Source organism: Lutra lutra, chromosome 2, assembly GCF_902655055.1.
Source record: "Lutra lutra chromosome 2, mLutLut1.2, whole genome shotgun sequence".
Lineage (NCBI taxonomy): Eukaryota > Metazoa > Chordata > Mammalia > Carnivora > Mustelidae > Lutra > Lutra lutra.
Window position 1 is genome coordinate 98,366,674 of NC_062279.1, and position 27,081 is coordinate 98,393,754.

Genomic DNA, 27,081 nt, shown 5'->3' on the forward strand with positions numbered 1-27,081 from the left:
TGATATATTCAAGGTAATAAAAGAGAAATACATGCACCCAAGAGTACTTTATCCAGCAAAGCTGTCATTCAGAATGGAAAGAGAGATAAAGAGATTCCAGAACAGACAGAAACTGAAAGAATATGTGACAACCAAGCCAGTCTTGCAAGAAATATTAAGGGGAATCCTATAAGTGAAGAGAGAGCCCAAGAGTAATATAAACCAGAAAGAAATATAGACAATCTACAGAAACAGGAACTTTACAGGTAATACATTGGCACTAAATTCATATTCTTCAATGGTTACTCTGAATGTAATTGGGCTAAATGTTCCAATTGAAAGACACTGGGTATCAGATTGGATAAAAAAGCAAGACCATCAATACGCTGTCTACAAGAGACTCATTTTAGACATAAGACATCTTTAGACAAAAAGATGGGGAAACATTTATCATGTTAATGGATCTCAAAAGAAAACTGAGGTAGCAATCCTCATATCAGTCAAATTAGGTTTTAAACCAAAGATTCTAGTAAAAGATGAAGAGGGTGACTGTATCATACATATAGGGTCTACCCAACAAGAAGATCTAAAAATTACAAATATTTATGCTTCAATTTGGGAACAGCCAATTATATCAACCAATTAATAAGCAAATTAAGAAACACAATGATAAATAGAAAATCTGAACAGACCCATAACCAGCAAGGAAATTGAAGCAATAAGCAAAAACCTCCCCCAAAACAAGAGTTTTGATAAAATTCCCAGAAGAATTCTATCAAAAACTTAAAGAAGAACACCTATTCTACTGAAGCTGTTTCAAAAAATACAAATGGAAGGGAAAACTTCAAAACTCATTCTATGAGGCCAACATTTCCTGATCCCAAAATCGGAGAAACACCCAATCACATGAGAGAATTATATATCAATATCCCTGATGAACATGAATACCAAAATACTCACCAAGATACTTGCCAATAGGATCCAACAGTACATTAAAAGGATTATTCACCAGACCAAGAGGGATTTATTCCTGGGACACAAGGGTGGGTCAACATTCTCAAATCCACCAACCTGATAGATCACATTAAAAGAAAAGAACCCTATGATCCTTTCAACTGATAGAGAAAAAGCATCCTTGATGCTTGAAAAAAATACAGCATCCTTTGTTGATTAAAACTCTCCACAGTATAGGGATAGAAGGAACATACCTCTATATCATAAAATCCATATAGAAAAAGCCCACAGCAAATAACATTCTCATGGAGAAAAAGTGAGAGATTTCCCCCTGAGGTCAGGAACATGACAGGGATGCTCACTCTCACATAGCTATTCAACATAGTACTAGAAGTCCTAGCATCAACAGTTAAACAAAAAGAAATAAAAGTCATTCAAATTGGCAAAGAAGAACTCAAACTCTCACTCTTCACAGATGACATGACACTTTATATGGAAAACCCAAAAGACTCCACCCCAAAATTGCTAGAATTCATACAGAAATTCAGCAAAGTATCAGGATATAAAATCAATGCACAGAAATCAATTGCATTTCTATACATTAACAATGAGACAGAAAAAAAGAGAAATTAAAAAAAAAATCAATCTCATTTACAATTGTACCAAAAAACACAAGATAGCTAGGAGTAAACCTAACCAAACTTCAGAAACAATTATGAGAGGAATTAAGGATGACAAAAAAACAGAAGAACATCCCATGCTCATGGATTGGAAGAATAAATAGTGTTAAAAAGTCTATGCTACCCAGAACAATCTACACATTCAATGCAATTCCAAATAAAATACCATCGACATTTTTCACAAAGCTGAAATAAATAAACCTAAATTATGTATGGAACCAGAAAAGCCCCCAAGTAGCCAGAGGAATGCTGAAAGGAAAACCAGAGCTGGTGGTATTACAATGCCAGACTTCAAGCTCTATTACAAAGCTGCAATCATCCAGACAGTATCGTACTTGCACAAAAACAGACACATTGATCAATGGAACAGAATAGAGAATCCAGAAATAGACCCTCAACTTTATGGTCAACCAATCTTCAACAAAGCAGAAAAGACTATCCAAAGGAAAAATGACGGTCTCTTCAATAAACAGTGTTGGGAAAATTGGACAGCCACATGTAGAAGAATGAAACTGGGCCTTTTTCTTATATCATACACAAAGATAAACTCAAAATGGATGAAAGACCTAAGTGTGAAAAAGGAATCCATCAAAATCCTAGAAGAGAACACAGGCAGTAACCTCTTCAACCTTGGCTGCAGCAACTTCTTGCTAGACATGTCTCCAAAGGCAAGGGAAACAAAAGCAAAAATAAACTACAGGGATTTCATCAAAATAAAAAGCTTCTGCAGAGCAAAGAAAACAATCAACAGTCAACCAATGAAATGAGAGAAAGTGTTTGCAAATGACATATCAGATAAAAGGCTGGTATCCAGGATCTATAAACACCCCAAAAAGAATAATCCAGTCAAGACATGGACAGAAGGTATGAACAGATTTTTCTCCAAGAAGACATACAAATGACTGACAGACACATGAAAAAAAAATGCTCAACATTACTTGTCATCAAGCAAATACAGATCAAAATCACAATGAGATACCACCTCACACCAGTCAGAATGGCTAAAATTAACAACACAGGAAACAACAGATGTTGGCAAGGATGTGGAGAAAAGGGAACACTCTTACATTGTTGGTGGGAATGCAAACTGGTGTAGCCACTCTGGAGAACAGAATGGAGGTTCCTCAAAAAGTTAAAAATAGAATAACCCTAAGACCCAGCAACTGCAATACTAGTTATTTATCTAAAGGATAGAAAACTAGTGATTTGAAGGGGCACATGCACCCCAGTGTTTATAGTAGCAGTGTCCACAATAGCCAAAAGATGGAAAGAGCTCAAATATCCATCAACTAATGAATGAATAAAGAAGATGTGGTGTGTATGTATATATACATATATATGTACACATACAGATATGCATATATACATACATAGTGGAATATTAGTCATCAAAGAGAACAAAATATTGCCATTTGCAAAGATGTGGAATGTATTATACTAGGTAAAATAAGTCGGTGAGAGAAAAATAAATACCACAAGATTTCATTCATACATGGAATTTAAGAAACAAAACAGATGAACATAGGAGAAGGGAAAGAAAAATAAAGTAAGATAAAAGGGAGGCAAACCATAGAGACTCTTAACTATAGGAACAAATTGGGGGTGGCTGTAGGGGAGGTGAGTAGAAGGATGGGGTAAATGGGTGATGGGAGTTAAGAAGGATACTTATAATGAGCACTGGGTTTTTTTTTTTTTTTAAGATTTTATTTTATTTATTTGACAGAGAGAGAAAGATCACAAGTAGGCAGAGAGGCAGGCAGAGAGAGGAAGGGAAGCAGGCTCCCTGCTGAGCAGAGAGCCTGATGCGTGGCTGGATCCCAGAACCCTGGGATCATGACCTGAGCCGAAGGCAGAGGCTTTAACCCACTGAGCCACCCAGGCACCCCAGCACTGGCTTTTTTTTTTTTTTTTTAGAGAGAAGGGAAGGGGCAGAGGGAGAGAGACTTTTTTTTTTTTTTTTAAGATTTTATTTATTTATTTGACCGAGATCACAAGTAGGCAGAGGCAGACGGGGGCGGGGGGGAAGGAGGCTTTCCGTGGAGCAGAGAGCCCGATGTGGGGCTCCATCCCAGGACTCTGGGATCATGACCTAGCCGAAGGCAGAGGCTTTAACCCACTGAGCCACCCAGGCGCCCCCCAGCACCGGCTTTTATATGCAACCAATGAATCATTAAATTCTACTCCTAAAACTAATATTAAACTATATGTTAACTTGAATTAAATAAAATCTTGAAAAAAAATAAAAGATTGTGCTAGAACCTATAACCAGTGCATTAAGGATTAAAAAAATGCATACATTTAAAAAAGGAATGAAATTATCTTTATATTCAAACATCATAAGTATCTTAAGGAATCAAGAAGAATTAATTCATGAATTAAGCAAGGACATACTGTTCAAGGACAATAGAAGGAATCAGTTGTATGTATGTATACATTGACATTCAACAACTAGAATTTGAAATTAAATCAAAATATTAAAAATAACATCAGTATACTAAATATATAGATATAAATTTAACAATATATGTATAAAAAACCTGAAAACATTGTCGAAAGAAATTAAAGGAGACCCCCAAAATTGAGTGATAAAGCATATTGTTCATTGCCAGGAAGACTCAATATTATTAACATATCAATTCTCCTTAAAATGATGTATAGATTTATATAAACCCAAACAATTGCAGAGGAATTTTTAATAACACTTGGTAAGCTGATTCTTAGATTTATATGGAAAAAAAATGACCCAGAATAGTCAAAACAATTAAATGAGAAGAACAAAAGTAAAGGGCTCACACTCTCTTATTTTAAGATATAGCACAAATATTTTGTGATTAAGATTTTTATCTTCTACTTAACATAATGCACTGGCTGTGATTTCCAGGACTATTTGAATAAGAGTGGTGAAAAGGACATAACATGCTTTGTTTTTTAATTTAAGGCAGAAAATTCAGATTTATATTGTTGAGCAAATTAGCTACAGTGGCTTTTGCTTTTTGTTTTAAAAATGTCATTTATCAGTTAAGGAAATCTATTCTAAGATTGCTGAGTCTTGAGATGTTGAACTTGTCAATTAATTTGTCTGCATATTTTAAGATAATATGGCTTTTTAAGTTTGTTAATATGATGAATTATATTGGTTTGCTTTTGAGTTTAGGCCAGACTTGTATTCTTAGGGTGAACCTCACTTGTTTATGATATATTATTACTTATATGTTTTGCTGGATTTAACATGTTAATATTTTATTGGTATTTTTATGTCTATATTCATGAGATATACTTGATGATAGTTTTATTTCTTGTAATACCTTTCTTTAGTTCTAGCACTAGGGTAACTTAGGACTCATATCATGAACAGGTATTCTTTTCATCTTGTCTATTTTCTGAAAGAGATTTGTAGAATTTGGTTTATTTCTTCCATGATTGTAGTTTGAATTCACTATGAACACATCTGAGGCTTGTTTCTTCTTAAAAGATTTTTAATTATATATTAAATCTCTTCAATAGATATAGGTCTATTAAGATAATTTAGTTTTTTCAGTAAGTTTTGGTAGTTTGTTCTTCTAAGAAATCAACCCATTTCGGGGTGCCTGGGTGGCTCAGTGGGTTAAGCCTCTGCCTTCGGCTCAGGTCATGATCCCAGGGTCCTGGGATCGAACCCCACATCAGGCTTTCTGCTCAGCGGGGAGCCTGCTTCCTCCTCTCTCTCTGCCTGCCTCTCTGCCTACTTGTAATTTCTGTCTGTCAGGTAAATAAATAAAATCTTAAAAAAAAAAAAAAAGAAAAGAAATCAACCCATTTCATCCAAATTGTCAAATTTATGGACACAGAATTATTTGTAGGATTCTTTTCTAGTGAGTTTAATATCTATGTACTGTGTAGTATACCTTATTCAATACAATAGTATAACTCATTTCTAAAGGGTTTTTTTGGCCAATCTAGCTAGAGATTTATAAATTATTTTCAACAATCTCCATATTTTTAATTGATATTCTCTATTATTTTTCTGTTTTCAATTTTATTGATTCTACTTTTCTTTCTTTATTTGGGTTTAATTTCTCATATTTTACTTGTTAAATAAGGAAGATATTTAGGTTACTGATCTGAGACCCTTCTCTTCTGATATAAGTCCTTCCAATCAAGAGTTTTAGCTGCAGCTCATTTTCAAACATTCTGTTTTTATTTCATTTGGTTAAAAATATTTGGTGATTTTCCTCAAAACTTTCCATTTGAGTTATTTATAATTGTATTATTTAATTTTCATGTTTGGGTTTCTAGATATCTTTCTGTCATTGGTTTTAAGTTTTATTATATTGTTAGCCAAGAACACACTTTGTATAATTATATATTTTAGGCTTGTTGTGGTTTGTTTAATGGTCCAGAAAATGGTCTAGTTGAATGCTTCATATGCACTTGAGGAAATGTGCATTCTATTATTGTTGAGAGTCAATTAGATCAATTTGATTGATTATGTTTTTCAGCTCTTCTATACCATTCCTGATTTTTTGTGTGCTCTATCATTTAAAGAGAAGAGTGTTTAACTCTCCAAATACTTTTTATCACATATTGTTTATTATTTGATATAGAACAGTGACCTTATTTCTTTGGATAAAGTATAGTTTAAATATTAAAGTAGTTTTAAAAGCTAGTCTTAAGTTATCTATATATTCTATAACTATTTTCTCTATAAAATTATTACTCAATGAACTAAGTAGATTACTGTGCTATTATTGCATTATTGTTATTATTCTAAATAATCTACATAGATTAAGCATATCATTTAGGTATCAAATCACTTTCATGTGTCTGTTTCCCCTATATATAGTGATATATAGATGAAGACAAATGAATATATTTTCAAGAAGAGATAATTAAAACATCAGACATTGTTTGCGAGTGGATCTACTTTGTTGAAAATCTTGTCAATATTTTTTCAAAACTAAAAATCCTTATTGCATCTTTATTTTGTACATAGAAATCAAATATCTAATCCAAATTTTATCCATGTTATCAGCCTCATATACAAAATATTGGGGTTTATGAGATATTTATTTTAAACTGACCTTATCATGACCTTATCATATCTTATTGCATTACAGAAACAAGCAATAATCTCACTTGTGAATCAGAGCAGGGGACATTCACTATATTCTTCCCTGTCTTTTTAGTTGTACTGTTTCATTATTATAGTTTCCTATATTCCCTATGGGAGATTTAAAAAAAAAAAAAAGAAAAAAGAAAATACTATCAAGTAAAATAAAATAAGTGGCTCAAATGATTGGCTTTTCTGGTACAGGAATATAATTTCAGTCTTCTTGTAAATTATTATCATCTGAACAGTTACAACCTTCCCAGTCAAGTTATCCAAGTTGCATATGATTACATCAGTGATTGTAGTGTATATTTATCTTAAACCCTTTCATGCTAAGAATTATATTTTACCAAATATTGAACGCTGAAACACACACACACACACACAGTGCTATTTGATACATATGTATTGACTTCGTTTAAAATAAACAGTCTTATAAAGTAAATCAGTGAAAATCTTGATTCTTTTGAATAAAGCAATAGTTTGATTTTAGGTTATGACTGCATCTTCTACTCTTTTATTTGACTTAGAACACACTTTTTTTTTACAGTTACCTCATTGTGAAAATATTCTGGTTCCCTTTAAAGAAATAGCTATTAGTTCATTTTAATAGTTCTTTTTCCTGCTTCAAAATATTCTTCAATTCCATACTGGCTTCCCTGATGAAGTCTCTGAGCTTATTTCATTTCCTTACGTGCTCGCTTGGCTCTGGCCACCCTGGTCTCCTCACTATTCCTTGATTAGCAGACCTTCTTTTTTGGGCTTTCACATTTGCACTACCCAGAACTCTAAGAAATCCTAAAGACTTTGGTCCTCTTTTCAGATTTCTTCATATATCTTATCAGAGAGGCTTTCCAGATCATTTAATCTGTTTATCTTTTGCTCATACTCTCTTATTGTGACCTAGCATATTATAAATGCATTTCCTATTTGTTTGTTTTCCATCTTGACTTCCATTAACATTCAATTTCCATGAGAACAAAAACTGTCCATTTTGTTTACTTCTATATCCCCAGGTCCTAGAGTTTCTACCAGCATGTAGTAGACACTTCAGAAATACTATTTGATATATTTACTGGATAAATTAATGAAGAGAACATGTTCTGAGCTGATGTATATAAGTTTACATTGATAGTTTACACAGATAGATTACATTAACTTATATTATATATAAGTTTACACTGATATTAATATTAAGTTTACATTGATATTAAGTAATCATGCACATACATTTTGAAGTACTGTATTTTATACACTATATAAACCTATACAACTTGAGGATTTTCAGACAAAGTTAAAAACAGTGCATGCTTCTTATATTCTTACTCATAATGCTTTTTGTAAACCTTCTAGACATATCAATAATGATGGTAAAAAAATAGCATCAAAAAATGAGCTAAATAGAAAGCACAGATTTACTTATATGTTTTCTCCATGCTAAATGTGCTACAATTTAAAGAGTGCACTTGCTGTTATGAGCACCAGGTGCTGTATGGAGGTTGTAAGTCACTATATTTTACACCTGAAACTTATATTACACTGTATGTCAACTAACTTGAATTTAACTAACTTTAAAAAATATTTAAATATGTTATAGCTTTACTTGATGTTTAAAAAATATTCTATATATCTATGATATTTAATTCAAGTACTTGTGTAAGTCCTTCACATATCTCTGTACAACCACAAAACTTCATAGAGCTCAAGTGGACAACCCATAAAGTGGAAGAATCCAGGTCTCAAAAGAAGATAACTTTCAGTTAACCAGATTAAAAAAAAAAGGGGGGAAGGAAGGAAGGAAGGAAGTAGGCTGTGGTGAAGACTATAGATTATTTTCCACTATAAAACTCTTAAACAAGGGATCACTCCTACCTAGATAGTCTATCCTAAAACAAAAAGACCTCAGGAGGTCCCATCCGTCTTGAGGGGAGTCCAAATCTTAATGCCCACTCCTTGATAGAACTCTTTCCAAAATATTCATGACTCCAAAGAAAAACACATCCATTAGGTTTGAAAACTAAACCTCGTCTATGGCCATACCATCCTGAACATGCCCAATGCCATTTGAAAACTAAACCTCCACAACTAACACTTTTGTCATGGAAAGAAAGCAAGCAAGCAAGAAAGAAAGAGAACTAGGCAAGATAGTGGAGCAGTGGGGGACTCTGTTTCATCTGGTCCCCAGAATTCAGCTACACATCGACCACTCTGAACATCCATGAAATCAGCCTGAAATGTAAGATTATACGTCTAGATCTCTATGGGGGTAGAGGATCATCAGTCGAGGGGTAGGAAGGATGGAGTTGGGGTTGCAGTGGGGGTAGGGGGCAGAAACAAGCCAGGCTGGGTTCCACTGCTGAAAGGATTGCGGAAGGTATGCACCACCTGCTGGAGGCTGTAGTTTTCAGCAGTGATTACATAGGGGGAGACTGTGTGCTCTGGAGGATTCATAGAGTAGCAGCCTATAGCTTCTCTCCTCTGGGGTGGAGGTTTGAGTGAGGACATTTTCCTTTACTCTGACCTTCTGAGAAGGCACAAAAAGCCACCAGAGAAGAAAATCCCAAGAAACTAGTTTCCACAGAGCCCAGCCCCTTGATAGGGAGCAGGGCAACTCCACCCAAGCAGGATTGAATAAAAAACAATGTGGTAGGACCCACCCCCCAAAGAAAAGCTGGAAGAACAAGAGGACAATAACCCTAGGGTCCCCATAAAACTATAAAACACCAACACCAGGGGAAAACAGTATTTTAAGCTCCTGGTGTTGCTTCAGGTCCTGTGAATTTCTTAGACACAACTTTTCTCTCTCTCTTTTCTTTTTAATTTTTTCTCATCTTTTTTCCTTTTTTTTTTTACCTGCTTATCATTTCAACTAAATATTTAATACAACATATTCCATAGTAACTGTAACTTGAACTTTTTTACACATATACTTCTTTTTATTTTTCTATATATATAAATACAAACTTCAATGTAGTCCTTTTTTCCCTATTCAATACTATCTTTATATATATGCCAGTTTTAATTTCTCTGTATATCTGGGAAGTTGTGTTCTCTAACAAAGAGAACAAAACACACCCAGGAAGAATTGAAATACACTACATTGCCCACATCAAGGGATTATACCCACCTTCCCTTCACTCCCCCTTTTTATTTAGGTTTTCTGTGTAAGGGAGGGTGGTCTTTTGTTTATGTTTGTTTTTCCTTTCATTATGCTTGGGTTTCATTTTGGCTAGGTATTTTTTGGTGGTAGCTTCTAATTACTCTGAACTTTCCCAGGGTGCACATTGCCAGGATTGCGGTTGATATTTTTGGCTATACATCTCCTCAACCACAACTCAATAAACTGAATGACTGGGAGGAGGAACTCCAAAGAAAGGACCAAGAGACAATGGCCTCTAACCCGAACCTAATGGACCTGGATATAAGCAAGATGTCAGAAACAGATTTCAGGGTAACAGTTATGAAGACAGTATTTAGGCTGGAGAAAACTATTAATAGCAACATAGATTCTCTAAGGGCAGAAATAAGAGCTGATCTGACAGAACTTGAAAATGCTATCAATGAGATCCAATCTAATCTACATACTCTAACAACTAGGGTAAAGGAGGCAGAAGAATGAATTAGTGATCTAGAATACAAACTGATAGAAAAGAAGGATCAGAAGGATGCCTGGAGCAAGCAGCTTACAATCCATGGAAACAGAATTAGAGAAATAAATGACACCATGAAACGTTCCAATGTCAGAATTATTGGGATCTCTGAGGGGGTAGAGGGAGAGAGAGAGAGGACTAGAGGATATATTTGAGCAAATTGTAGCTGAAAATGTCCCTAATCTGGGAAATGAAATAAGTATTCATATCCTAGAGGCAGAAAGGACCCCTTCCAAAATCAAGGCAGACAGACCAATGCCCTAGCCTGTAATAGTAAAACTCCCCAATCTTAGAACCAAGGAAACCACCATAAGGGCAGTTAGGGGGAAGAGGTTACTTACATACAGAGGGAGGAACATCAGAATAATGTCAGACCTGTCCACAGAGACCTGGCAAGACAGAAAGGACTGGCAAGATATATTCAGGGTGCTAAATGAAGAGAAAATGCAGCCAATAATTCTTTATCCAACAAAGCTGTCATTCAGAATGGATGGAGTGATAAGGAGCTTCCAGGACCAGCAGAAACTGAAAGAATATGTGACCACTAAGATAGCCTTGCAAGAAATATTAAGGGGGGAAGGGGGGTCTATAAAAGAAGAAAGACCCCAAGAGTGATACAGAACTGAAATTTCCAGAGACAATCTACAGAAACAAGGACTTCACAAGCAACAGAATAAAATAATAGCTTTCAACAATCACTTTCAATGTGAACAGCCTAAATGCTCCCATAAAATGGCACAGGATTGTAGATTGGATAAAAAGACAGAACCCATCCATATGCAGTCTATGGGAGACTCATTTTGACCATAAAGATCCATCCAGACTGAAAATGAAGGGATGGAGAACCATCTTTCATCCCAATGGACCTCAGAAGAAAGCTAGGGTAGCAATTCTCATACCAGACAAATTAGATTTTAAGCTAAAGACTGTAGTTAGAGATACAGAAGGATACTATATCATTCTTAAAGAGTCTATCCAACAAGAAGATCTAACAACTCTAAATATCTATGCACCCAACATGGGAGCAGCCAACTACATAATCCAACTGTTAATCAAAATAAAGAGACATATTGATAAGAATACATTAATCATAGGAGACCTCAACACTACACTCTCAGCAATAGATAGGTCATGTAAGCAGAAAATCAACAAAGAAACAAGAGCTTTGAATGACACACTGGACCTCATAGATATATACAGAACATTCCACCCTAAAACACAAGAAAACTCGTTCTTCTCAAGCGTGCATGGAACCTTCTCCAGACCACATACTGGGTCACAAATCAGGTCTCAACTGAACAAAAAGATTGAAATTATTCCCTGCATGTTCTCAGACCACAATGCTTTGAAGCTGGCACTCAATCACAAGAAAATGTTTGGAAGAAATTCAAACACTTGGAAGCTAAAGACCATCCTGCTCAAGAATGTTTGGGCCAACCAGGAAGTCAAAGAAGAACTCAAACAATTCATGGAAACCAAAAAGAACAAAGACACATTGGTCCAAAACCATGGGATATGGCAAAGGCAGTCCTAGGGGGAAAATACTAAGCCATCCAACTCTCACTCAGAAAAAAAAAAAAAAAAAAATCCTAAATACACAAACTATCTTTATACCTTAAAGATCTGGAGAATCAACAACATATTAAGCCTAACTCAGGCACAAAAAGGAAAATAATTAAGATTAGAGCAGAGATCAATGAATTAGAAACCAGAAATATAGTAGAACACATCAACAAAACAAGAAGCCAGTCCTTTGAAAGAATTAGTAAGATCAATAAACCACTGGCCAGGCTTATCCAAAAAAAGAGAGAAAAGACCCAAATTAATAAAATTATGAATGAAAGGTGAGACACCATGACTAACACCAAGGAAATAAAGACAATTATCAGAAATTATTATCAACAGCTATTTGTCAATAAATTAAGCAATCTGGAAGAAATGGATGTATTCCTGGAAACCTAGAAACTACCAAGACTGAAACACAAGGAAATTGACAATCCGAACAGACCAATAACCGGTAATGACATTGAAGCAGTGAACAAAAACCTCCCAAAAAACAAGATTCCAGGACCTGATGGATTCCCTGGGGAATTCTACCAAACATTCAAAGAAGAAGTACTACCTATTGTCCTGAAGCTGTTTCAAAAGATAGAAACAGAAGAAAAACTCTAGACTCAATCTATGAGGCCAACATTACCTTGATCCCCAAACCGGGTGAAGACCTCATCAAAAAGGAGAATTTCAGACCAATATCCCTGATGAATATGGATGCCAAGATTCTTGACAAGATCCTAGCTAATAGGGCCCAACAGTACATTAAAAGGATTATCCATCATGACCAGGTGGAATTTATACCTGGGATGCAAAGGTGGTTCAACATTCACAAATCAATCAATGTGACAGAACACATAAATAAAAGAAGAGACAATAACTACATGGTCCACTCAATTGATGCAAAAAAAGCATTTGACAAAATATAGCATCCTTTCCTGATTAAAACTATTCAGAGTATAGGGATAGATGGAACATTCCTCAATTTCATAGAACCAATCTATGAAAAACCCACAGCAAATATCATTCTCAATGGGAAAAGCTGAAAGCCTTTCTCTTAAGATCAGGAACATGACAAGGATGCCCACTCTCACCACTATTGTTCCATATAGTAATAGAAGTCTTAGCAACAGCAATCAGAAAACAAAAAGATATAAAAGGTATTCAGGTCAGCGAAGAAGAAATAAAACTCTTTCTCTTCACAGATGACATGATACTTTATATGGAAAACCCAAAAGATTCTACCCCCAAATTACTAGAATTCATATAGCTCTTTAGTAATGTGGAGGGAAAAAAAATCAGTGCACAGAAATCAGTGGATTTATTATGCACTAACAATGTAACTGTAGAAAGAGAAATTAGAGAATCAATTCCATTTAAAAGAGCATAAAAAACAATAAGATATCTTGGAATAAACCTAAGGAAAGACGTAAAAGATCTATACTCTAGGAACTACAGAACACTTATGTAAAAATTGAAGAAGGGACAAAAAGATGGAAAAACATTACATGCTCATGGATTGGAAGAATAAACATTGTTAAAATGTCTATGCTGCCCAGAGCAATCTATACTTTCAATATCATCCTGATCAAAATACCAATGGCATTTTTCAAAGTCCTGGAACAAACAATCCTAAAATTTCTATGGATCCAGGAAAGACCTGAATTGCCAAAGAAATGTTGAATAAGTAAAACAATGCTAGGGGCATCGTGTTGCCTGATTTCAAGCTATATTACAAAGCTGGGATCACTAAGACAACATGGTACTTGCACAAAACAGACACACAGAACAATGAAACAAAATAGGGAGTCCAGATATGGGCCCTCAATTCTATGGTCAAATAATCTTTAACAAAGCAGGAAAAAATATCCAATGGAAAAAAAAGATAGTCTCTTCAATAAATTGTGATGGGAAAATTGGACAGCTATATACAGAATGAAACTTGACCATTCTCTTACACTATATACAAAGATAAACTCAAAGTGGATGAAAGATCTCAATGTGAGAGAAGAATCCATCAAAACCCTAAAGAAGAACACAGGCAGTAACCTCTTTGACATTGGCCACAGTAACTTTTTCAAGACAAAGTCTCCAAAGGCAAGGGAAACAAAAGTGAAAATGAACTTTAGGGACTTCATCCAGATGAAAACCTTCTGCAAAGCAAAGGAAAAGTCAACATAACAAAGAGGCAACCCATGGAATGAGAGAAGGTATTTGCAAATGACACTACAGAAAAAGGACTGACATCCAATATCTATAAAGAACTTCTCAAACTCAACACCCAAAATACAAATATTCAAGTCAGAAAATGAGCAGAAGACATGAACAGATACTTCTCCAAAGAAGACATACAAATGACAAACACATGAAAAATGTTCATCATCATTAGCCATCAGAAATTCAAATCAAAACCACATTGAGATACAACTTTGCATCAGTTAAAATGCCAAAAACTGACAAGGCAAGACAGAAGTGTTGGTGAGGTTGTGCTTAGAAAGGGAAACCCTCCTACACTGTTGGTGAGAATGCAATTTGGTGCAGCTACTTTGGAAAACAGTTTGGAGGTTCCTCAAAAAATTTATTTTTAAAATAGAGCTACACTATGACTCAGAAATTGCACTCCTGGGTATTTACTCAAAAGATACAGATGTAGTGAAAAGAAGGGCCATATGCACTCCAATGTTCGTAGCAGCAATGTCCACAATAATCAAACTGTGAAAAACCCAAGATGACCTTCAACAGATGAATGGATAAAGAAGATGTGGTCCATATACACAATTAAATATTACTCAGCCATCAGAAAGAATGAATATCCAACTTTTGCATCAATATGGATGGAACTGGAGGAGATTATGCTAAGTGAAATAAGTCAAGCAGAGAAAGTCAATTATTGTATGGTTTCACTTATTTGTGGAACATAAGGAATAACACAGAGGACATTAGAAGAAGGAAGGGGAAAATGATGGGGGGATATTGAAGGGGGAGACAAACCATGAGAGACTACAAACTCCAGGAAACAAAAAGAGGGTTTTAGAGAGGCAATGGGTGGGGGGATGGGTTAGCCCAGTGATAGGTATTAAAGAGGGCATGTATTTCATGGAGCACCGGGTGTTATACATAAACAATAAAACATGGAACAGTACATCAAAAACTAATGGTGTACTCTATGTTAACAACATAATGAATGAATGAAAGAAAAAAAGAAAGAGAAAGAAAGGAAAAAAAATTAAAAAGAAAAGAAAAGAAAGAAAAGAAAAAAGAAAAGAAAGAAGGAAACCACAGTTCAGCAAGTATTGATTGTCTACCATGTGCAAAGTTGGGAGGGACTGAATGGACTACAGAATAAATGAGCACTCTATTCAATAAACAATTACTGGTTGTGGAGCGCCTGGGTAGCTCAGTTGATTAAGCAGCTGCCTTCTGCTCAGGTCATGATCTCAGGGTCCTGGGATCAAGCCCCACATCAGGCTCTGTGCTCCGTGGGGAGCTTGCTTCTCCCTCTATCTCTGCCACTCCCTGCTTGTGCTTGCTCTTTCTAGATCTCTGTCAAATAACTAAATAGAATCTTAAAACAACAACAATTATTGGTTGAACTCCTGTTATATCCAGATATTGCTCAAAACAAAACAAAGAAAATCCCCCAACCTTAGGGAGCTTGAGAGTAGTAGGTCAGTTTTCCGGAAGAGGGAAAATTGAAGGTATTGTTACTGTAAGAACACACTTATCATAGTGTAATATGAGCAGAGGAACAGAAGTGAGGACAGGCAAGGTAATTGTGGAGAATGGCTCAGGTACTTTGTGTTGTAAGTGGAATGTTATTGAGCTATGGGAGATATATATGGGGTAGAGGATGGGGGCAGTGGGATTCACACTGTAGAGACTTCAAACGCAAAGTCTGAGGATTTTGTACTGAATTTGCTGGTCTTGAAGAGCCAGTGGAGGTTTGTGAATAGGAAAGCAGTTCTTAGAGTTCAGAATGAAACAAAGACTGTGTTATTATATGTTGATATTATTTTAAAACTTAAAAGTGCCTACATTTTGTTTTCATCTCAAAAGCCCTATAGCAGACAGAAACTTGTCTCTTCGTGAGCTACTAGGATTAAAAAAAAAAAAAAAAAAGAAAGAAAGAAAGAAAAAGAAAAAAGAAAAACAAAATGAGAATAATATTAGTGTCTATGACTCCTTTCAACCTTTGAAGGTCCTTTCTTTTGTATAGAGAGCTAGATCCTTTACAAGTTACTAGTGTGTGGTTGAACTAACTCTTTGACCTATTTATCATTTTGAAAGAAACTGAAATGAATTTGTGAAATGTAGAATATACTCAGATCAACACAATGCCAGGCCCTTGCACCCTGATGAAAAGCAATATTTGGGCATCTAATATTTATATTCATTTCAACTTGTTTGCTCATTTTTCACTGTCAGTGCCCATAGAGATGAAAGAAATTAGTTTCATTATTGATGACTTTTAAATACAGACAAGCTTGGGGAGGGATGAACTCAGACAGATGCATGTGCACCAAAATGAATGTTACATCCTACCAATACCTGTTAAAGAACATTAATTAAAATGGTACTTTGGATGATGTCCTTACAAGTCATTTCCTTCAGTCTGTCATTTACTTATACCCATGTACGTTAAACTATCCTTACTGAAATGGCCACAGCACAAAAATAAAATGGATCATTTTGACTGAAACCATCTTTGTCTTTTGCTTACACAAACACAGTGAGATAACTTGAACAACAGATTTCTTTTGGGTAAACACCTAAGACCTTTGCATATGACTCAACTTGCTACTCTAATGTGGTATTCATTAATATGTGGAGCTTTCTTGGAAGATAAGAAGCTTCCAAATAAAAATGGTAAATGCTCTTGCTTCCGAGCATCTCCCCAGTAATTCATGTTTTCCAGACAGATTTGCAGAATTTTTTCCCCAACTTACTTTTGTGATGCTTGCTTGAGCAGAATAAAATGAAGAAAAGTTTAAGTTTAAAACCTTCCGACAAGAAAACTAACTTTTAAAACTATCATATATACGTAATAAAATAATAATTTAATACAAAGAATTCCTAGCAATGCTAATCAGCTTCCTGAAAATCATCAGGCTAAAACAATCATTTGCTCTATATTATAATTCTGGCCTTTTTGCAACGGAGTCCCTGAAAGTAAATGATGTGGCATCTCCTTTGCTAAAAAGATCTTTTTGACCATTTCCATGAGACATACATTAAGTTGTTTTGGAAGTCATTGCTAATAACCTTGCCCTTTAGACCTTGGCTTGCAGAGATAATGAGTCAGGATTTGCTGAACATTTCATCTCTGCTTCAAGTTCCAGCGTGGTCAGGGTATTGAATGACCCAGTCTAGTAAGACATAACTGCTCTTTCTTTATTCTCATTACAGCTGGGAAACAAAAATCTCATTAGCTAACTGACTGGAGAACTCTGTATGGTTAACTGAAATATGACCCATCAACTGAGCAGCTTTGAAGTGTGGGACAAACCAGGAAATTCAGGAGAGTTCCAATTGCTGTTCAGTTGGAAGCTCATTTAGCTCCTAGTAAAGGCTGTCTCTAGAAACCAATCTAAATTCATTGTAACCCTTTCCTGAAAGTTTTCTCAAAATGTTTCTATAATTCTAAAATGAAGGTAGAGGCAAAAGAGAATAGATCCTCAACTTATTTGTTATTTTCAGTTATAAATTTAACTTACTGAAACAATGAGAGCTAAAAAACAAATCTCTTGCTTTAAGTACTGTTATAAATGTTATAGAATCTAGTATCTCCTCTCTAGATGCTGTGTTATGATTAGTGTGTATAATAATTCCATCAATTCAGTTCAATTAATACCAATCAATATATGACTTTTGGACAACTGAATGTATTTACTATTCACACATTAGTTAGTGCCACCTTTCTATATCGTGCAGTGAAGATACAGAGAAAAAAATGATATATGGCACCTACCTCTAAATTTAAGAGGAAAAGAGCCAATAATTACAACACTGTATTGAGGATTGTAACAGAAAAATAAGTACATATGTATACATATTATATAATTGTATATATAATTGTAGAACTCTTAAGGCTCTAATATTCATCAGAGATTTGCTTTATGATACTTTATTTTCACTGAAGTCGGTAGTATTTACATGTAATATTAAGAATGTTTGAATTTCACACATCTTATATTTCAATGCAAGCAATCAAAATCCTCCTAAAGGTTTATGGATAGTCCATCTTACAAAACGGTGCCTGCAGTACAAAATATAAAGCTTACTTTTGTCCAGGGAAGAGTTGGAGTGAGACTGTCATTATGTCTGTCTCCAGACCTCTCACAGAATGCTAAGAGACACAGTTTGCAGCAGCCATGCCATTTTATATGATTCCACAGTCTCAAGTCATACCATAAAAAGATTGACCTGAAGTATCCTGAGGTATCTCTGGTTGTGCCTGTTTGTGTAAATGCAGAGGCTCTAGTCAATGCATTTGACTGAACCCTTCTCTCCTTGGCTGCCTTCCATAGTGGTGCCTCAGTGGTTGGACACATTGCTTCCTGCTCTGAGCTTGCTCACACATCTCTCTTCTCCAGGTCAGAGTGCTCATGGGGAACATTAACTCATATGTGGCAAGGGGACATCTTTTCTGGGAAAAGCCTATAAAGTATCTCACTACAACAGTCATTCTTCCCAACTCTCCTGGAAATTCCTGCTATCTAAAGTTCTTCTCTCATCTGTTTAAATCACAACATGAGGAGAGCTGTACTACCTTTCAGAAAAGTCCAACTTTCTCTACTTTGACATTCATAAACCAAGGGGCATAAGTATTCTTGCTTCTGTTGCTTGAAAAAGCTTATCCTTGGTTTCTTTATATATATAAGGAAATATTCCTAACTACTTATCATATTTTATTTTATCTAGGTCGTAGAATTATACCAGGGCCTGGGCATGTGGATATCCTCCGGCTCAGGCATATGATTCGACCTCAGAAGCTCTGCACATATTTAGTCCTCTCCATATGAAGATCCCCTCTCCCCACTTCTCCTGTTAATTCTTCAGCCCTTTTCTACCTGTACTTTTCTCCAGATTTCTGGGATATGTAAAATGTGTTAAATGTTCTTGTTTTGTGTAATGTGTCAATTTTTTTCATTACCCTAGCCCTCATCATAACTTTCATTGTACCTATGAGGATGGGGATTTTACTTAATTTGTTCACAACTGTAACCACATATTGGGTACTTAACAAATACATTTTGAATAAATAATGAACAGATCAGTAAATCTAATGACAATAGTACCACATCATTCATATATATTGAAGTTATATCCATTTCAAAGATTATAGAGAAATAAATGAAAATCAAATGTTATAAAAGGTAATGATATATGCAACTTATTTTCAAATGACTTAAAAATAATAATAATACGCATATTGTCCTTGCAATACATGGTGGTAAATTTAACCTTGTGCCATGAATATCTAACCTATTCAGAAATTACTCACTTTTTCTGAAGGTTTTGTTCTAAGCTACATTTTATTCACTACTTATTATACACAAGGTCATATAATAAATACATGTATTGAAGAAAATATTTCATCTTTTTAACTTTTAATTTTTTTAAGATTTGATTTATTTGAGAAAGAGAGAGACAGAGACAGAGAACATGAGCAGAGGGAGGGAGACAGGGAGAGGAAGAAGCAGAATCCCTGCTGAGCTGGGAGCCCGACATGGGGCTCAATCCCAGGACCCTGAGGATCATGACCTGAGCCTAAAGCAGATGCTCAACCAACTATTCCACACAGGCACCCTGAGGAAAATCTTTTAAATACACCTTTGGTATACAATTATATTTTTATTCCTACTTTATAAATGCAGAAATCCAGCATAGGTCCGGGAAATCCCACAAAGCAGAGTTTGAGTCCAGGCAGACTGGATTTAAGAATCTGTTTTCTTAATTGCTATCCTCTAGCTGCCTCTCAATACATTCAGAATATTTCATGTAATGGGCGGAAGTTGGGTAACCCATAATTCTAAAGTCCTTGTGGCTATATTTGTAGATAGAGGAGATCTTTAAGGAAATTAAATTAAAATGAAGTTATATAGGAGGGTCCTAATCCAACATGACTGGTGTCCTTATAAGAAGAAAAGATTAGAAAAAAAAAAAAAGAAAGAAGAAAAGATTAGGACACGGACAACACAGCCTGAGGGATAATCGTGGGAATACACAGCAAGAAGGTAGCCATCTACAAGACAAGGAGAAGGGCCTCAGAAGCAACCAAATCTGTTCACATCTTGATTTTAGACTTCTAGCTTCCAAAACTGTATAAAATTATGTTGTGTAGACCACCAATTCTATAGTATTTTGTTATGGAACCCCTGGCAAACTATTATATATAATCACCTATAATCCTAATTGATAAAAGTTTACATTAACAATAATAACCCCCACATCTTTAATACCTCAGAACATGACAACCAGAATCATTTTACCTTTCAAGCTGTGTGCCCTTAGAAAAATTATATGACCTAAGTCTCATTCTATCTATTCAATGGGAATAATGGCCCTATAACAAGAAATATTGTGAAAAATAAGTGAGAGGATACATGTAAACTTTTAGCACACAGTGTATTGAGTAATAAGAGTACAGTGTATGTGGTCATTTTTCTTAATCACTAATTACACAGTAAGTTATTTCATAGGACCAGAATAAATTATCCCTTAATCAGACTTAATTATTGTTTATTCAGAATTAAGTTAATATGAGTTTAAACTCTATTTTTAGTGTTTATTTTTGTTTTTTCTAGTATTTTTCATGTATTTTCCTTGTTAGCATTTTTTTTCTTTTTTTTTTTTTAAGATTTTATTTATTTATTTGACAGAGAGAGATCACAAGTAGATGGAGAGGCAGGCAGAGAGAGAGAGAGGGAAGCAGGATCTCCGCTGAGCAGAGAACCCGATGTGGGACTCGATCCCAGGACCCTGAGATCATGACCTGAGCCGAAGGCAGCGGCTTAACCCACTGAGCCACCCAGGCGCCCGCATTTTTTTTTTTCTATATGAAGTTGAAAAAATCAGTATCCAGAATGTTGTCAAGAATATTGGACTGAATTCCACATAACAGATGAAATAACTAAGTACTGTATAATATTAATGGATGAGTAAAGAGCATATGTCAGGTCTGCCTTTCTCTGAAACATGCTCTTTATCTCTCTGTTTTCTTTCTTTCTTTCCTTCTTTCTTTCTTTCTTTCTTTCTTTCTTTCTTTCTTTCTATTTTTAGAACTTCACATATACAGAATTAATTTCATGGCATAATATTAGCATCACTATATCCAAAGACACCCTCTAATTTATTTTAATTGTGTTTTATTTTTTCTTTACCCTCTTTTTCTACAGTCCTATTCCTCTTGCCTTCCATTCCTATTTTTAGTATATTAAATGATTTTACAATCCATCCCATTGCCAATTTTCTTAATTATTGTAGATGTACCCTTGAAAACATGTAGAATGTTTTGTGAAATGTGCGTGCATGAGAGAGACTTATGCTGAGTCTTCCATTATGTGTGTATATACATTTAATTTATCATTTATTCAAAGCAAGAGACACCTGGGTTGCTTGCAGTTCATTGTTACAATAAAAAATGTTTTGAACTTTCTTATTTGTATAAGTCATCTTTTGCACCCTTGGAAAGTTTCTTTATAAGACGTATGTGGAAAAGCTTCCACCTAACCTTCCTCTCTTCCTTCCTTTCTCCTTCATTTAGGATCACATTCCAGTCATGGTCTGATGGCTGTGCTGGTGTCTCCTGACTCTCCATTGTCTCTCACAGGGTTTTGTATTGATACATTTCTTCCATGATTAATACTATCTTGGCATTTTCTCTTCAGAGAATATGGACTACACAAACTCTGATAAGTGCTTTTCTTTTTCTGTTCCCTTTTTTATTAGTTTAATTTCAGTTTTAATTTTTATAATTTTTTCCATTTTTCTCATGAAATTCCTACTCTTTTCACCTAGGTTTTAACCTTTTCTACTATATCTGTTAATATAGATAAATAGCTATAATTATTTCAAAGCCTTTGTCTGATGTTTCCAATATATGGACCACTGATCTCTGGTCTAGTTCTTTTGGAAGATTTATGGCTTAATAATTAATTATTTTTTCTTATTCTTTTTATATTTTTTTATCAAATGGGAAAATCTGTGTATGAAAGAATTTTAGAACATAGATATAATTTATGTCTAGAAAAAGATGTATCTCTCCTTCTGTCTGGTTGTTAGCATAGGACTTGGAGTCAATCTAATTAGAAATTGGGTTTGAGTTTTGTGCTGCTATAGTTAATTATCTCAGTATACTACAGACTACAGATGACTCCATATGGGGAGGATCTGTGTTCATTGTGCAATTTAATGTGGGGTCTAGAATGCTGTTTTTTTTTTTTTTTTTTTCTCAGTGTTCTCAGTCTACTCTCACATTTCAGGAGTACCTGACCCCTGCACCATGTTTGATCATTCTCTTCCAGCAGTTAATCGCCACTGCTTTTTAGTTGACCCAGAGCTCTCAGTGGGATAGGAGTGCTCTTAGTTCTCCTATAATTGTCAGTTTCTATCAGACCCTGTTTACCTGAGACTCTTTCTGTCCTTTTCCTCATGAAAGTACAATTCTTCCTTGTACTGGTAGAGTCTACCTTGTACTGGTAGTGTATGAGCATGTATATGGTCTCTACCCCAGCAGCAAAGAATCTTTGCTTTGAATCAATGAAGGATTCTCAACATTAGTGGGTTTCCTGCCCCTTTTCTCAAATCAGTGCAAGGATGGGAGAAGGGGGAATCTTCCTCTTGCCCAGCATCTGTGGAGGTTTGGGTAAGAGACATAGGGGAGTTTGTAGCTCTTTCCTTAGTACCAGAGGGTTTTTGCTTTTATCCTTCTCCCAATGGTAGTGGGTGATTTTGGGGGACCATAGCATAAAAAATTTTCTTCTTATCTCTCCAAGAAGAACTTTAGCTTTGCATGAGAGAAGATGCCAGTACATGGACATTATTTAGTTCTGTCCCCTAGCATCAGCCAATTACCACTTCATGCTTGCATAAAGTTTACTTTGTATCTGTGTTCATGTCTACCACTTCTTCCTCCCTCCATCTGCCAATGGTGTAACATCCAATATGTTCTATATCTCCTCAAAGTGCTTGTTATCCTTTTTGAATTCAGCTCACATTCCTGCTTTAGGATATTAGCCATTTGTAAAATGTCTAATGGGCTAAAATGGTTGTAATTGTATAATTCACATGGCTTTTGTTTTTGGTGTTGGAACAACATCCTTCTACTGTGGCTTTCTAGGTAGAAGCAGGATTCAAACTTATTTTTGATATTGCAAACTCTATAATTGACTGTGTGTCTCAATTTAACCAAGATCATAAAAGCTCATAACAAAAATAAACCTTGGTAATTATTTATATTTTAAAAAATATTTAGTTTTAATACTTTAATTCTATTTATAATGCCTGTACTCATTTTTTCTACTTCTATTATGTCCTTAACTCGGCATGTAGATTTATTTTAACATATTTAACACTTTTTGTGATATGAAGTGGGTTAAAGTTTTAAAATATATATCATAACTCTTCACTTTGCTTTACAACTGAGAGCAGAAAGGCACAAAGAGGTTGCATAATTTATCTAAATACATGTTGGCCTGATGGGTACAGCTCTATTTGTACCCATGGATTTGGCTCAACTAAATCCAATACTAGTATATGTGCATACCTTGGAAAATTTGTCAAATTAGGTCAGGCTGACTCAAAGTCTGTTTCCATGAATAACTTAAAAGCCTCTCAGGAGTGAACTTATACCAAGAGTAGAGAGTGAAGCAAACACATTTGATCTAGTAATAAAAGTTTAGTCATCAGAGACAGGGAACAAGGAGAGTTTAGCACAATGTTTGTAACTCAAATTTATCTTCAGATTTACACCCTCATGGGAGATGGGTGATTCCTTCAAAATCTTAAGGCACCAGTCCAAGATTATACTGATGGCATAAGCAGAAGATCTTAGAGTTAGTGTATTTAAAAATCAAAGCATTGACAACTCCAGTGTTTTTCAGCTTCTCCTGCTGTAAATATAGTAGCAATTTCTTTTATAGCTCTATATTGCTATATACAAAGCTTTGTATCATATATAATTCTGATAGTGATCTTTTTACCTTCCATCCAATAGATTGTCAAAAAATATTTATTGAATAATGAATGCATTAAATAAACTTTACATCTCCCAGTCATCTACCTCAGATGAATACAGACGACCTTACTCGAAGACCACTCTCTCTTGATTTAGTTCTTGGATGACATATTCCTTAAGTATACTTCACTATGATTTGACAACATATCTCAACCCCAGCAATATATGCACTCTACACACTCACAAATTCTTGTTTCCCATGTGCCTATGCCTACTCTTGTTTCCCCTTCTTCACAATTGACTTAGAATCTAAGCACTAATTATTCACAATAATCAGTTGTGTTTTTTTTTTTTCACTCTCACATCACTCATTCTCATGATTCTTAACAAAGGATCGGAGAAATGGAATGTGTTTGTGGTGAGTGAAGGTGACAGTGGTTATAAATAATAGCCAAAAAAACTTAGTTCAAATAAAATTTTTGCAAGATATTTCAAATAAGCATTAAAGCTTTTGGTACCCCTAAGGATAAAAACAACACTCAAGCAGAGAGAGGAAAACTGCCAGCTTCTATAAGGTTCACAAGTTGACTTTTTCGAACTAGGCCCTTTAAAAAAATACAAACAACAGTGGATACTGACAGTAGCAATGGTGATATGGAAGGGAGGCAATTCCAGTGATGCCTGACTATAAAAATTCAGTGGGAGGGAGAGAACCCACTAGGAAGGCCTCAAATATGGGCACTTAAGGAAAGAGGAGCTTACCAATGTATTAACCAAGAGGTTACCAATGTATTGAAGATAGATAAAGTTGAATGATAGATAATTTCTGTTCACATCTAAAACACGCCTTGGGCATGCCTAGAATTAACTGGGCTGAGGAAACTTTTGAGGGTATTAAAAGTTTTACAATACATATTGAAGAAATTATCAAGAAATATAAATTCACAAACGGTTAAAAAAAGAGGCATAATCAGCACATTAACCAAGATATATTAGCTATACATATTTTTGTTCTTGCTATAACTTAATCTTGTTAGTAGTTGTAAGAGTTATGGTAAGATTTTCAGTCTCTATTTTTCAGCCCATTGTTCTTTATGATCTTTCTCCCCCAACACAGCACTTACCCTTATGATAAAAATAATATTACTATTTTTGTATAAGTAAAAAAAAAAAGTTAGAATTGGAGGGGACTTTGAGTATCATCTCATGACATCACCTCATATTATAAAAAGATAATTTGAGCTAAGTATGCAATCCAAGGCACCCATCTGGTAGTTGAGCAAAAATTAATAATAGAAAGTCATACTGTCCAAGTATGGTAGCACTACATTGTAACCTTTGAAATACTGTACCTTTTTAGAATAGCTATTTTGACATGAGAATCAGTTTCAGAATCTAAATTTTACATAAAAGTGAATAAAAAAAAAAGTTGCCAGAAACAAGATATCCCACAAAAAGAACAAAAATGGGTAAGAAAATCTAAATCACATCCCCACAGGCAGTATTTACAAAGGACATGTTTGAGAGCCATTCCATGATTCCTATACTCCATTATGCATTTTGGAAAATATAAAATAATTGTGATGGTATGGAGAGGATAACTCAAGCTTATGAGGATATTTATTTGGAGATTTGTTGCCACATTGTACATTTCCTGAGGGAAGAGAGTTGTCAGCACTTCCTTTACTTTAAGCTTAGTGATGGGGTTTTGAGAGAGCCCCTCAGAGAATTTGGAATGGGCTCCTTGCAGGTAAGAGACCAAGAAAACTGAGAACAGATTCATGCATGAGAAAAAGAAAAGGGGGAGGAGGGGAGCAAGAAAGTTATGATGTATCCTGAAGCAGTAGGCTCTAGGTATTTGTGTTAAGGCCAGGCTGAACTCCATGATTCTCTTGGGTCAAATGATGTATGTGTGTTTCCTAGGTATCACTGCTTCTCCATGCCAAAGACCAAGTGAATCTAGAACCACTTAAAAGTCTTTCAAATGAACCATCAAAAAGACTGTAGGCAATCTAGCATCACATGAAGCTGGGTGGAGTTGAACACCAATGAACCAGCAGCTGAGGTTGATCCTGTGAGTCTGAGGAATAGAAAACATTGCCAAGAGGTAGAAAGTTCCTGCCAATGGGATTTCCCCAAGAATACTCCAAACAAAACAAGCTGTAAAGCCAAAGTTAACCACATTCCAGCTCTAGAGTATATAAAGCCACTCACTCAAGTAAGAGGCACCTGATTTCTCTTTATTCATCATCTTTCTCAGCCAGTTAAAACAGAAACAGAGGCTAGATAGAATGAAGGGGAAGAAAAAGAGCAATAATAAAATGAAATAACCTAATGAAACAAAGGCAAAACATTTAAATAGACAATTCTCTCTCTCTCTCTCTCTCTCTCTCTCACACACACACACACACACACACACGAAAAGTTTTTTCTTAAATAGATTGTGGTTTTGGTGTCATTTTCCAAATATCTTGGACTTATCCAAGTATTTTTATACGTTTTTCTAGGAGTTTTGTGATTTTTACATAGTACCTTTTTAGGCCTCCAAATCAATTTGAGTTAATTTTTGTATATGGTACAAAGTATGGCTCAAGGGATTTTTTTGTTTGTTTGTTTCTTCATATAGGTGTTCAATTTTTCCAGCACCATTTTTGGAAAAGCCTATACTGAATTACATAGTAATTTGTTGTAAAATCAGTTGATTAGGCATATGTGTCTCTATTTCTTGACTTTGTATTATGTTTCATTGATGTATTTGTCTACTTGATGCCAATATTGTCATGTCTGGTTTAATGTCACTTTAATGTCTTGAAATCAGGTAATATAAATTCTACAACATTTTTTCTCTATTTCCAAAGTTATTTGGCCTATTCTGTGTCCTTTACATTTCCATATAAATGCTAGAATTATCTGGCAAATTTCTCTAAAAATGCTTCTGGAATTTTGACTGGTATTATGTTGAATCTATAGATACACTTGGGGAAAACTGGCTTTAAAAAT

At 35.0% G+C, this 27,081-nt stretch overlaps 1 long non-coding RNA gene across 1 annotated transcript; it reads left to right on the top strand.

Moving 5' to 3' along the window:
• Positions 1–2,435: 2,435 nt before the first annotated feature.
• Positions 2,436–14,368, top strand: LOC125094267 (uncharacterized). Its single transcript, XR_007125433.1, has 2 exons — positions 2,436–2,477; positions 14,223–14,368. It is a non-coding gene; the product is annotated as an uncharacterized LOC125094267 (long non-coding RNA).
• Positions 14,369–27,081: the final 12,713 nt, after the last annotated feature.